This window comes from Lissotriton helveticus, chromosome 7 (genome assembly GCF_964261635.1).
Source record: "Lissotriton helveticus chromosome 7, aLisHel1.1, whole genome shotgun sequence".
Taxonomy (NCBI): Eukaryota; Metazoa; Chordata; class Amphibia; order Caudata; family Salamandridae; genus Lissotriton; species Lissotriton helveticus.
Genome location: NC_136068.1, coordinates 1,504,928,371 through 1,504,941,576, shown reverse-complemented (window position 1 = coordinate 1,504,941,576; position 13,206 = coordinate 1,504,928,371).

Sequence of the window (13,206 nt, the reverse complement as noted above, 5' to 3'; positions counted from 1 at the left end):
GTACTACATGCCTAATTAATTCCATCTGCAACAAAGGGGCTGGTGCAAGAGCAGAGAGTGGACTGACAATGTGGGATGGCACGAGGCGGGAGACTAGGGCGGAGGCTTTGGGGTATGGTGCTGGATTGAAAAAAGTGTGACAGCTTTAGCCATTCCTGGCTTTCCATTTACTACAATGCTTCATCCCGAGACATGTCGGTTTGTTTTAACATTGCAAGTTGGGGCTCCAAAAAACAAAAATGTAAAGTGTTACTGGATGAAATCCATAGTTGTCGAAGAAATCAAGCATTTCATAAGGTCAGTTGGATGCTGTGATACTACATGTTAATACTGTAACTGCTTGATCCACAAGTGAAACCAAATGTAAGCTCTGCAGAGCTATTTTAAGGAAGTGCATTTTTCATTCATATCATACTTGTAACAAACATTGACAAAGCAATATATTACTATTTTGAATAATGTATAGAAGATCTGTTTTCATTAAGTTTCCCTAAAGGGTAAGGCAGGTAAAGCAGTAGCAGCAGGACAAGTTTTTCTAACATAATAAAAGCAAATTTACTAATTGAAGTATGAGTGGCAGTGTGTGTGTGTGAGTGAGTGTGACAGAGCACAAAGGTACAAGAGTGCTAGAGATATAGGGCCCGATGTAGGTAAATTACATTTACCGATTCATAAATACCGAATTTTACCGATTCGGTATTCATGAATCGGTAAATGTAATGTAGGTAATTTTTCGGTAAAAAATACAGAATCGGTAGGATTCGGTATTTACCGATTCTGTAATTCCAGCGGCTGGGGCAAGGAATCCACAAGAGATTCTGGAGAGTTTCAAAGCTATATTATTCCAGCCTTACTCAAAACATGCCTGAAGGGAGCTCCCCGAAGAACCTCTTTGTGTAAAGTTTCAAGCCTTGAAGGTTTTTTTAAAGACCTTTATGAACATGTCATGTCACCATGGCTTGTTAAGTGAGGAATACTGTCCGTAAGGCAGAGGGACGCTAAATAGAGGAATTCCAAGGTTAGGAAAAATCATTTTGAAGTGTTTTGGTTGAAAGCCTCAGGGATATTTTTTCCGTTTATTTTGTTTGAACAAATGAGTATTTAGTTACAATTTTAGCATAATACAAGTGATTCGGGCACAATCTGGAAGGTATCGTGTTTTTAGCATGGAGGGTTGCGGGTGTCTATGAGGGAGACGAAGAAGTGTGAACAGCTGGCCGTGTGAGGGTGACAAGTCCTAATCATGCAGTGCCTCCCTACTTCAGTGCTAGGTAGAAGTGAGTGACAGCATATGCTGTACTCTCTGCTTCATGTGGAAGAACTGGAAATAGGGTGCAGTATTGCACGGATGTGTGAGGGTAATTCGCGCAAATAAGGACACTCCACACAACTCTGCTATATAGCATAAAAGGTCACTTTTATTATTAGGACAGCCAAAGACAGACTCCGAACCTTACATTTATTAAACAAACACCTTTGTATAATTTTCCAAAACCTTTTCCCCAACTGGTTTTTACATCACCATTCCCCAATGATTTCATTATTTGCCAAAACTCCAAAACTGTTTTAATACCAATCCAATGTTTTTCCTTCCAACTTTTCCTTTCCCTTTTCCACCTACCCTCCCAACCCCCCAGAGAGAAAGGATACCTCCGCTCTAGACTATCCTATCCCCTAAAAACACGCCTAAACAAAATATAACACAAAAGGAGAACTGCTAAGACTGCCCTAGAGTGACATTTCCCCTTTTTTTTATTATTTATTTATTTTTTGCTGTTTTTTTAACTATAAAACAAAACTGACATATATACAAAAAAAAACTTCACCGACCTACCAAAAATTAAGGGCGGGTGGGTGGGTAAAAAACACGACGCCACCGCTCCTTCACTCTTGTCGAGTGACGTCACTTTCCCGCTCCCACCCCGAGCGCGAAGCAGCCCCTCTCCATTCCCCCGGCCAGCCAATAGCGCCGTGTGGGAAAATATCATTGCGCAAAATATCCCAGGGGGACAACGGCTCGTGCCACGTCCCCCCGGGACCCATCGCGCAAATAAGGACACTCCACACAACTCTGCTATACAGCATAAAAGGTCACTTTTATTATTAGGACAGCCAAAGACAGACTCCGAACCTTACATTTATTAAACAAACACCTTTGTATAATTTTCCAAAATCTTTTCCCCAACTGGTTTTTACATCACCATTCCCCAATGATTTCATTATTTGCCAAAACTCCAAAACTGTTTTAATACCAATCCAATGTTTTTCCTTCCAACTTTTCCTTTCCCTTTTCCACCTACCCTCCCCACCCCCCAGAGAGAAAGGATACGTCCGCTCTAGACTATCCTATCCCCTAAAAACACGCCACCCAGGAAAACCCCAAGTGTTTTCCTGCCCACCCAAAACCTCTCTAATATAAAAGAAAATTTAAACTTCCTTCTGAGAACACCATAGATCAACACCCCACAACTTTGCCAACACATCCCGTAGTTTCCATAAGATAGTACGCTTGCCCCATCTGCGACAAATGCACCCCATCGCCTCTGAACAAGTGAAGCATCTTGCTTGAAAAATGCTCATGTGCCAGAACAGTTATGCCCATTGCCGTGCAGAAAACTTTCATCGCTCTGTTCAATTTTTGGCGGGCTTTTTCCACCGCTGAATGTACTCGAGCCCCTCTCCATTGGTGCCTATACACAAATTCTGTCCATATAACTGTTGTTCCCACCAAATTATTTTTAAGTACTGCTAGGTCCAGCTTCATTTGCTTTATCAGGGTGAGGCCTGATAATTCCACCAAATCGTTTTCTCCCAGGTGTATGATGAGGAGATCTGGGATTCCCCATTCAGCAGCCAGTTTGGACAGCAAAGGATATAGTTCATTCCATTTCATACCCCCCACCCCTTTCCACAACACCTCATGGTCTTTTCCATACAAAGCCAAACCCCTTCCACAAATTTGCTGTTCGGCAAAAACCGATGACCATTTTACCAAAGAATGGCCCACAATCCATGTTCTCTTTTTGCTGGGGAAATCCAACACTCGACCTATGATAAAAAACCAACATTAACTAGTAAATAAAAAGGGGGGGGCAAATGCATTTCACAGCCGAACATATCTGTAGCAACAGTTTGATTTCCACCTTCCAATGCGCTGTATTTCATCCCTCCCCCAACCCAGTCTGGCAGCTTCCGTAGCGGCACCTATTCTAAAAGAGTGGGTCCCAAAGCACTGTGGGTTTTTCCCCACCAATGATAGACCTTTTCTCAGTACTGATAAAAACTGAAAACAAGTCAACTGCCCCCCTTGGTCATGGCGAAAAATTACCCCAGAACGAAAAACCTTTGACTTTAAAAATGACTCCCACTCTTCCAACGGACAACCCACCACCCCACTCCCTCCCAGTTTTATCCAAGTTCCAACCCCTGTTTGGTCTGTCTTTGACTGTCTCAGCCTGCTCTGTAAAACTTTCTCATTCAAAAATTTTTATATCCGATGTCTGGATCCCAGTCTGGTGCCTTAAACCCAATAGTTTCGAAATCCGGAAAGCGCCAAAGAACAACCAGACCATACACAACCTGAACCTAACTAATTCCCATTCGCTATAGCAACAACTAGGCAGAACTCTTAAAATCCGCCTCAACAGTTCAAATGTAATAGGTTCTCTCAAAGACTTAACATGAACTTTGCTGCGCCCAAAACCCTTCAGCATCCTCCGCAACAAAAACCCAACCTGTACTACCTTACCTAACAATAACTGACCATAAAATGAAATGCCCGCAAGTTTGCCAGAAATCGTTGTATGCGACAAACCCTTGTCCATCAATTGCAACACAAAACCTAACATAAAATGTTCATTTTCAACTGCTGTGCCATCCTGATCGTGTGCCAAAGCAAAAGTTAAAAATTCAGACCACGCTTGCTGGTAGCTCCTTCTCGTGGACTTAGCTATGGAATGCTCCACCAGTTCCGCGATCCTCACTCCCCCAGGTCCCAAATGGTCGAAGGGATCGCCGTCTTGTGTCTGTCCGCTTTTGGCGCCAATTCCCGGAACTTCTGCCAATTGCAACGAGACAGAGCATCGGCGATTGAGTTGTTCACCCCAGGAATATGCTTGTCTCTAAAGACAATGTTCAGCTTAAGGGTTTGCAACATAAATGCTCGTAACAAATGCAGAACCCTCACATCTCTCGCTCTCTGCCCATTGACCAGACTTACCACTGCCATATTGTCAATGTGAAATAGTACACAGCGATCCCTGAACTCCTCTCCCCACACCTGCAATGCCACCAATAGGGGAAAAAACTCCAGGAAGGCGATACTACGGCCCTGTGCCAACCAACGCTCCGGCCAACTCTCAGCGCACCAGCGCCCTTCCCAAAACAGACCGAAACCGTGGGCCCCCGAAGCGTCCGAGAAAATATAGACCTGCCACACTGTGTCGTCCTCCACAAAGTTGATCAACACACCATTAAATTCATCCAAAAAACTCAACCAAATAACCAAATCCTCTTTTACCTTGTTCATCAGTCTTATGTGGTGATGCGGCAAGGAATCCCCCGACATAGCAAAACCAAGTCGTCTGCAGAATTTTCTTCCCGCCCTCACCACTCTACAGGCAAAATTAAGATACCCCAACAGACGCTGTCGGAGCTGCAACTTCTTTGCACCAAGAACTTCCTACAAAAAGGCCCTGATCTCTGGCACCTTAGCCAAGGGCAAACGAGCCACCATTGCCTCAGTATCGATCTCTATGCCCAAGAAGACTAACTTCGTCGTTGGACCCTCCGTTTTTTCTGGAGCCAATGGCACTCCTAATTCACCTGCCATCTCCTGAAAACAAGCCAAGACTTTGTTGCATTGCTCACTTCCTGCCTGTCCAATAAACAAAAAGTCATCCAAGTAGTGACAAACTGCTGTATGCCCAGATTTCTGTGTTACACACCATTCCAAAAACATGCTAAAAGTCTCAAAAAGGGAACACGAAATGGAACAGCCCATGGGCAACACACGATCTACATAGAATGCCTTTTCAAAATACATTCCCAATAACTCAAAATCCAAGGGGTGGATAGGCATCAACTGAAACGCCGCCGGAATATCACATTTTGCAAGTTGCGCCCCCACTCCAGCCAAACGAACCAGACGCAAAGCATCATCAACTGAGGCATATGACACCGCCGTGTCATCCACCGAGATGAAGTCATTTACCAACTGACCCTCCGGCCAAGACAGATGGTGAATGAGCCAAAACTCACCCTGGGTTTCTTTGGAATAACCCCCAAAAGCGAGACCATCAAGTTGGGCAAGGGACAGTGAGAAAAAGGACCCGCTATTCTGCCCAGTTCCAATTCCTTATCTAGTTTAGCTCTGACCACATGTGGTAATTCCTTTGCTAATTTAAAATTTTCAGCCCAATGCTGCAATCGAGGACCTTGGTACCCAAATCGAAAACCTATCCTAAAACCCCAGAGCAATTTAACCGCCGCTGCACTATCCGTGTAGACCTCCAGATAGTTCAGCATAGCTCGTAGCCTAACTGGGGTAGGAGCTTTTTGGTACAAGAGGTGGAAGGGTCCCTCGTCCTCTCTGCCCCCTCCCGTGGTCCCCCTGGTGTTGATTGGGAAAACACTGGAATATGGCGTGTCTACCCCCACACTGAGCACACTCGTGCTTGAATTTGCAATATTGCCGCACACATGAGCCCCGATTGAAGCCCCAACACGCTCCTGTGGCAGGCAACTGTCCCCTTCCCAACCCACCCGCCCCCAGTGGAGCGGAACGCTGAAGAAAGGGCCGATATGTTATGGGGAGACCACTGGCCGTATGGATCGTGGTTGATGACTGATGCCCTGACATCCATTGCAGCCACAACTCCTGGTCCAGCTCACCCCCATGGTTTGTCGTTAAACAGACTCACTCTGGCCCTAAACTCTTCGTTGTAATTCAACCAGGCGTAACCTCCCGCCTGCAAATGTGCCCTTCTGATGATGTCGATGTACTTGAACAATGCCACCGCCCTCTCTGGATACCGCTCACAATATACACTTGCATAGATTATGAAAGCAGCCGTCCAGTTTTCTATTGTTTTAGGCACTTTTGGGCGGCGGGACAACTCCAGCTCTTCCTCCTTCGATCCCTCTCTAGCCTGCAGATCTCTATGTAAGAGCCGCAAAATGTCCACATAGTCATGACTCCAAATTCTTTGTCTCGTCCTTTGCGACAAGTGCGTGCCCAAAGGCATGGCCACACCCATATAAGGTAATTGTGTACGACCACACCCTTGACACTCACTCTGCAAAGAACTACCTAAAGACGAAACAGGGCTTGCCCCGCCACCCCCTTCCATCGGACCCCCAGCCCCCAAAATTGACTGCGGTGCACCCTGTGGCACCGTGCCCAACTCTCTGTGAACCTTTGCACTCCCCTCAGTACCACCCTCCCCAGGCCCCACACGTGAGCCGCTCGCCAAAGGCCGTGTCCATGCAGCCCACCAGTCTTCCTTACCTGATGGCAGCTGTGTAGCCCTTTGCTGAAATTCTTTCAGACCATCACGTTGATGAAGTCCGCCACGCTGTCCCCGATCTGCAGAGAAAACTGCTCCAGTTCTCTGAAACACACTAGAAGATGTGAGATGACCCTCCCCTTACCCCAAACTCCTGACCGCCCAAACCAGGAGCCGCCTCCCTCGACACCCACTCCCTTGGATTCTCCACATTTTCTTTGTCAAAATCATCATATTCACCACCGTAAACATCATGTACACTAGTATCCTCAAAACTCATGCTTGGCATTGAGCCATCTCCAATGCCACCATCGTATCTTACCCAATTGGACACAGGCCTCCGTTGCGAGCGCCTGGCCGATGACCCAAAATCCGTACCAGATTCGCTATTGATATGCTGTGATGTACTTAAAGCCGCACTTTGCTTCGCCATAAGAGGAACAGAACTCTGAGCAACAGACCTATAGCCAGAGTCCGCTACCAAGTTCCCGCTGCTCCCGCGAGGAACCGCTCTTAACTTACCTTTTACCTGATCCATGTTTACTCCAGATAATACTTCCTTGTGCACATCAGCGTGGTTCACCCATACCCACTGCCCTTGCTGTGGACCCATATCTGAATCAAACTCCACATGTGGGTGGCACGGAGGTGGTCTGGACTCCGGAAAAATCACTACCACATCACTGTCCCTGTTAACCACCCCAATCGCACCCTGACCCCCCGCCCAACAAGAACTTGCCCCGCCTTCTCTGCCCAATAAACCCCCTTCAACAGACTGGAAGTCATATGTACACCCGTCAATATTGTCTTCCTCATGCATGGACTCCGTGCCCCCATTTGCCCACGGGGGCCCTCTAGGCTGAGGCAGTAAAACCTCTTGAAATTCTGAATGTTCTTGAGTCTGAATGTTGTGGTCAGTCGACGCTGGCTCTCCACTCCTAGCACCTCCAGTCCCACACCGATTCCACCTGACAAAATACCTCCTCCTCACTGTCGCTGGAGTAATCCACTAACGCATTCACCTGACCCCCAAAACACAGTGCTGGCGCTATATCAACTCTGTTGTTAGCAGTGCCTACAGCATATCTCACTGGGGGTATTCCTCCTGAAAACTCAGCTTCTTTCTGCAGAAATAATACTCCTGGCGCTTGTGTCGCAATACTGTCTCCCGTGACGTACTCACTTAACAAAGCCTCGTCACTCAGTTCCACATGTTGCAGTCTATTCTCAAAGGCAATGTGAGCCCTTCCGCCTCGCTTCCCAGACCTCTTCCGTGCCTGGGGCTCTAAGACAAACTGGCCTTCCCTCAAAACACCTGGAGCCGAAGCTGAGCACAGCGGGACTTTCTTTCCTCGAGAGCTCCTGCCTGAAGAGCGCGCTCGACGGGGCCTTAACGAGGACGCTGTGGCCTCAAAAGCAGTCTCTGCCGAGTGGCTCACCACAGACCTACATGCCGCAACAGCGCGACTCACCCCTTCTGCCGCCAATCGCCTCGGACGCTTCACTACCACAGAGCCTTCCATGACGGCTCCTGGGCGCAATATGTCCGTGCACCCGACCGCCACCAACGCTCGTACCGCCTCCTTGGCGATGTCGTCAGCTGACATCGCTTCTCCTTTCCTCCGCCGGTACTCCAAACTGCCGGTACAGCGTTACGAATGACACAGCTGACAGGAATTTCTTCAGCTGTCAAAAACACGACGCCACCGCTCCTTCACTCCTGTCGAGTGACGTCACTTTCCCGCTCCCACCCCAAGCGTGAAGCAACCCCTCCCCATTCCCCCGGCCAGCCAATAGCGCCGTGTGGGAAATCCCATTGCGTGAAATATCCCAGGGGGACACCGGCTCGTGCCACGTCCCCCCGGGACCCAGTGCAATCAAAATGGATGCAGGGCCACCATTCGGTGTGAGCTAGAACTGGATATCAAAAAGATGCAGTGTGATTCAGTAGTGTGAGGTCGAAGTGCAAATAGGAGTGCAGTACCTTACTTCTGTATAAGATAGAAATGGAAATAGGATGCAGTTTGTCTCAAATTTTTTAAGTCGAGTGCAAGTAGTAGGGATGCAGTGCCACTCTTCTGTGTGCGGTAGCAGTACCAATGACGGAAGAAGGAATACAGCATCATTGTGTTGTGTGTGGTGGAAGTGTAATTAGAAGGTATTCTCCGCTTGCTCGCTACATGCCGCTCATCCTGAACTTTTACGGCCCCCCACTTTCAAATGTCACCAACCGCCGCTGACTGTAACTGAACCAATGCCCTTGTTTATGAATAAAAACAGTTAAAAAAACAAAGAATGTGCTCCCTCATCATCAAATTGTACAATCCTTCAAAATCCAGTACCTTGCTTACATGAAACCAGCCTTCCTGAGCCTTAATAGCATCATCAATTAAATCTACCCAGTCCTGGGTGTGTGCCTTATGGATTTCTCTGAACTTAATCCTATACTCTTCAGTGGTTAAGCAAAACCCATCTATGAGTGCGCTCTTCAGAACTGAATAATTGTAAGCATCCTATTCTCTAACAGTGAGAAGCTTATCTCTGCCTTTTTTTTAGCAAAGGAGAGCCACATGATAGCTGCCCACTGCCCTTGAACTTTAGAGGCCCTCTCTAAAGCAGTGATCCATTTCTGGATATCATCCCCTCCTGGTGAGGAGGAACTATCCTGCTCAGGTTCCTAGAATCAAAAGAGTTTTCCATGACTCTAGGGACACTAGGGCTGCCACCATGGGACTCTAGTCCCAGCTTTTTCCTAGCTCTTTGGACTTCCAGGGCATCCCTGTCAAGGCCCAATCGATTTCGCCAGAGTAGGAGTCTAACCTTCTCAAGTTTGATCAGGTGGTATTCCCTCCCCAGGGAATCCTCTCTCTGGCTAGAGAGTGAGGTCCCTATGGAACATCCTGAAGCATTGGACTCAGCAGAGGGAGACTGTGAGAAGTTGGCCTGCCATATGATGTCCACTATTTTAGTGGGCACCTTGCACCAGTCCAAATGGCCCTTATTGATGGTAGGTTGTAAAGTCAACCTTATAGAAAGCTATCCTAGTGGTAGCTGTGAAGAGCAGCCTTCCGACTAAGACTTAGAGGCGAGTTAAGCAAGTTGTTTTACCAGTATATAATCTCTTGAATGATCAAATGAAAGCACACCACACAAGGTATATATCAAATATATATGTATTTATTCTAAACACAACCCCTCTGGACTATTTATGAGGTCAGAGGTAAAAGTACAATACAAGGAACTTAATTAGCATACGATAAGTTGCACAATATACGTTATGCCCTAGGGGCCTCACAAACCATATACTAAAATAGTGGTAGGGGGTTAGAAAGCAGGCCTAGGGCCTGTAGAACTGCTGGGGCAACCAGGAACCACCCAAGGTAGGGAGGCAGGAGACCCACGGGCAACGCGTGCAGTGTCTAAACACAGCCACGGATCACCATTGACTTTCCATGGAGAACGAACAAGTTACAATTTTAAAATTAAGGGCACCTAGAGGTGTACTACGCTTGAACCCTCAGGACACTTCGAGAGTCAAGACCCACAGGAGCACCGGAGTACTTGTGTTACCTCACCCAGGGAAGCCGGGTGAATAGGTGTCTTTTGGTGTCGGGTTTCTTCGTTGATTTCAATGGAGAGCTGCGAAGAAATGCTACAGGCGACCAGAGGAAAAGTGTACGGGCGGATCCAAGGGTGGATTGGAGATGTGAAGAACCTGAAAGCAGAGGGGACAGAGTCTGGGTCACTAGCCAGTGACCAGGATGGCGATAAGAAGATGCCAGCCGATGTCGGGTGATTTCAGCTTGACTCTTCAGCCACGAGGACCAGGAGGTATCGACGATGACCAGGAGCTGGATTCGAGCTATCCCACGAAGGATGTTGAGTGCTGCAGTGTCAGAAACCGTATTGGATCCAACAAACCTTGGCAACAACAACCCATGCAAGATGTCGAGATTGGCTTCGGTTCAGACCAGCAAGGTGTGAAGGACTCCTCCTTTGGAGAGGAGTGGGAGCACATCTGGAGCAACCAGGAAAGCTCAAGAAAACAAATATTATCTTTCGTGGGGGCTCACTAGCCAACGGACTAGGAGCCGCGAAGGATCCATGAGCTGAAATGCACAAAGCGGGCCCACAGGACACTCGTGGAGTGTAGGCCTCTGAGCTTCGGTGCAAAAGGTGCTCGGGGCAGGGGCTTCAAATATCCCAATGCACAACTTCGGGAAACTTTGGGAAGTAGGTGCAGTTGCAAAAATGCAGGATGTCCAGGAGTTCCGGTCCCACGTCTCTCGTGTCCGCTACAGGTCTCAGCTTTGCTGGGAGCTCAGGTCAGCATCAGAGATGTCTGGACGTCCATGTACTGTGTCGCAGATTCTTCAGGATCCAGCGGGAGCCTCGAAAATGCAGACTGGGAAAGATGCTCTATATGCCTGTTTGAACAGGGTGGTCACTCCTCGACCACAAGGGAGATTTCTTCAGTCTTCCAGTCGGTATGGAATGTCGAAGGTCCAAGATATATGTTGCAAAATTTTGTCCAGGGTAATGTAAAGTCCTAGGGATTGGGTTCCTATTCTTATAGAAAGTTTAGGGGTTGGACTAACTCTAGGATCCCACCTATGGGAGGACCCTTTGTCCAGTTTTGCGCCAGAGCTGGGGCTGAGTGCGCAGCAACCGGTTTGAACTTGGAAATGCATGGAGAACCTTGTGTGCCCCAGGCAGTGTCTGAAAAACATTCACTGAATGTAAACCACCCTGCCCCACCCTGCCCCAATACAAAGTCTGTCTGGGGAGGTGCTAGCACCTCCCTGGACAGGAACCCTCTTGTCCAAGCCTCTCCTGCCGGAGTTTCATCCAGCAGCAGGAGGTCAGACTCGTGACTGTGGCAGCAGCATCCATTTTGTGATGCTGGGGCTCTGTTTAACTTTAACCGGGTATACCAGTGTGTATGTGTCTTCTCCCTCTAGAAGGGTGGAATGCTACGCCCGCTGCCAGAACCGGCGAGGGGGGGGGGTTGGTAGTATTCCAAAGTGTTTGACATCAAACACGACATGTTTTGATACAGCCAAACCAATGTAGCATTAACCGTGAGGATTATAATGCACTTAAGAGTATATGGTATGGCTATATCATAGGACAGCTATAAGATGGTTCAGAAAGCTGCAGAGGAGCTCAGCTCGTGCTAGGGCACCCTCTCACACAAAACCAAGCACTCTGCCTTCAGGATTGTCAAGGCCTGCCATATGAGTGACTTATAGGTTATTATGTGTCTATATGTAAAGGTCGATATAGGTATACTATTTCTAAGTAAGGGGTGATTACACCACCTTACCCAGGCTGCAAGTGCAGGCCTGTGGTGTCAGTTTGGAAGGCTAACCAGGGGTGGCATAATACATGCTTCAGCCCCTGGTAGGCCTCTGGTGCACTTATTCCCTGGGTACCTAAGGTCAGTGGCAGTTTTTGCATTAGGGCGGTGGGGTGTTGCCCTACCTATTAATATTGGTTCTATTTAAACTTTCAATCTTTAAAAAAAGAACATATTTGACAAGTTTGAAAGTTGAAAATCTTGCCAAATTCATAAATTATTTATTTATTTTGCTCACGATTCGCGCGGCGGCGTCAGGTCATGTGACATGAGCCAAGCGGCGCACATTGTCAGGAATGAGAGAATGTGGCTGTGGGACGATGGCACTGCGCATGTTGTATTTGGCCGGCTGCCTTTACCCAGCCAGGAACCCAACATGCGCAGCAACGCTTTTTTGCAACAAACATATCGGTGACTGGGGGCTGGCCGAAATCGCCGTTCCCAGTAGTCACAACATGAGCGGCGAGGTTGCCTGCTCACACCAATCCTGGCGTCTGAATTTCCTGCTGCTGCTCGTGTAGTAGAGCGTGGTTTCTTACCACGGCCTGTTGGCACCGCAGGGCTGGGAGGGCCCAACCTAGCAATGCACGGCCAATCACTGTAAAGGCTTATTGTTAAGCCATGCATTGTTTGGTCGTTCTGCAAATTCTGCCGTTAATGCTGGGCAAATCAGAAGTCACCCTTGACCCTATTCAACTCTGCACTATGCTGCAGCCTGTACGAGTAGTCTAGTCTAGACGAGACAGGAGAGAGAAGAGTTGGAGGAAACAGAAATTTCATCCGTCTTCGGCCTGAGACTGCGGTCGTGAAGAGAGAGAGAATCGCCGCTGCTCGTCACTAATGTAAGTTAATTATTTTTGTTTATATTCTTGATGCCTACGCGCGCCTGATTTTGTCTGTTTTTTTTCACATGTGGCAGGACAGTCGTCTTGAATGACGGTACCATTCTGTAGAGCTTGGTGACAGCACCTAGGCTGTGTTGGTCAAAGGGTCGTAGTTATATGTTATACACTTCAAATTCACACTGAGGGCGCCCACGTGTGTTTTTTGTCTCAGCTGGTAAAAAGTCACAGCCCTTCGGGTACTCAATTTTTCACGCACCCAAGCCATGCTTCTTCGTCGCTTGATTTGCCACAGGGTTCTTATCACTGCCGGCTTTCTCCTCACCGTAAACAACTTTATTTTAGTGCAGTGATACTAGTGATTTGGGGTGTTTGTCAGCTGAGATTTGCACATTTCTTCGTGTATTTTGGCAAGAGATGGGTTAGTCAGTTAAAGACGAACATAATCAGTGATAAATTAGGATTATTTTCGAGGGAGTGGGTGTTCGTGTAGTATTCT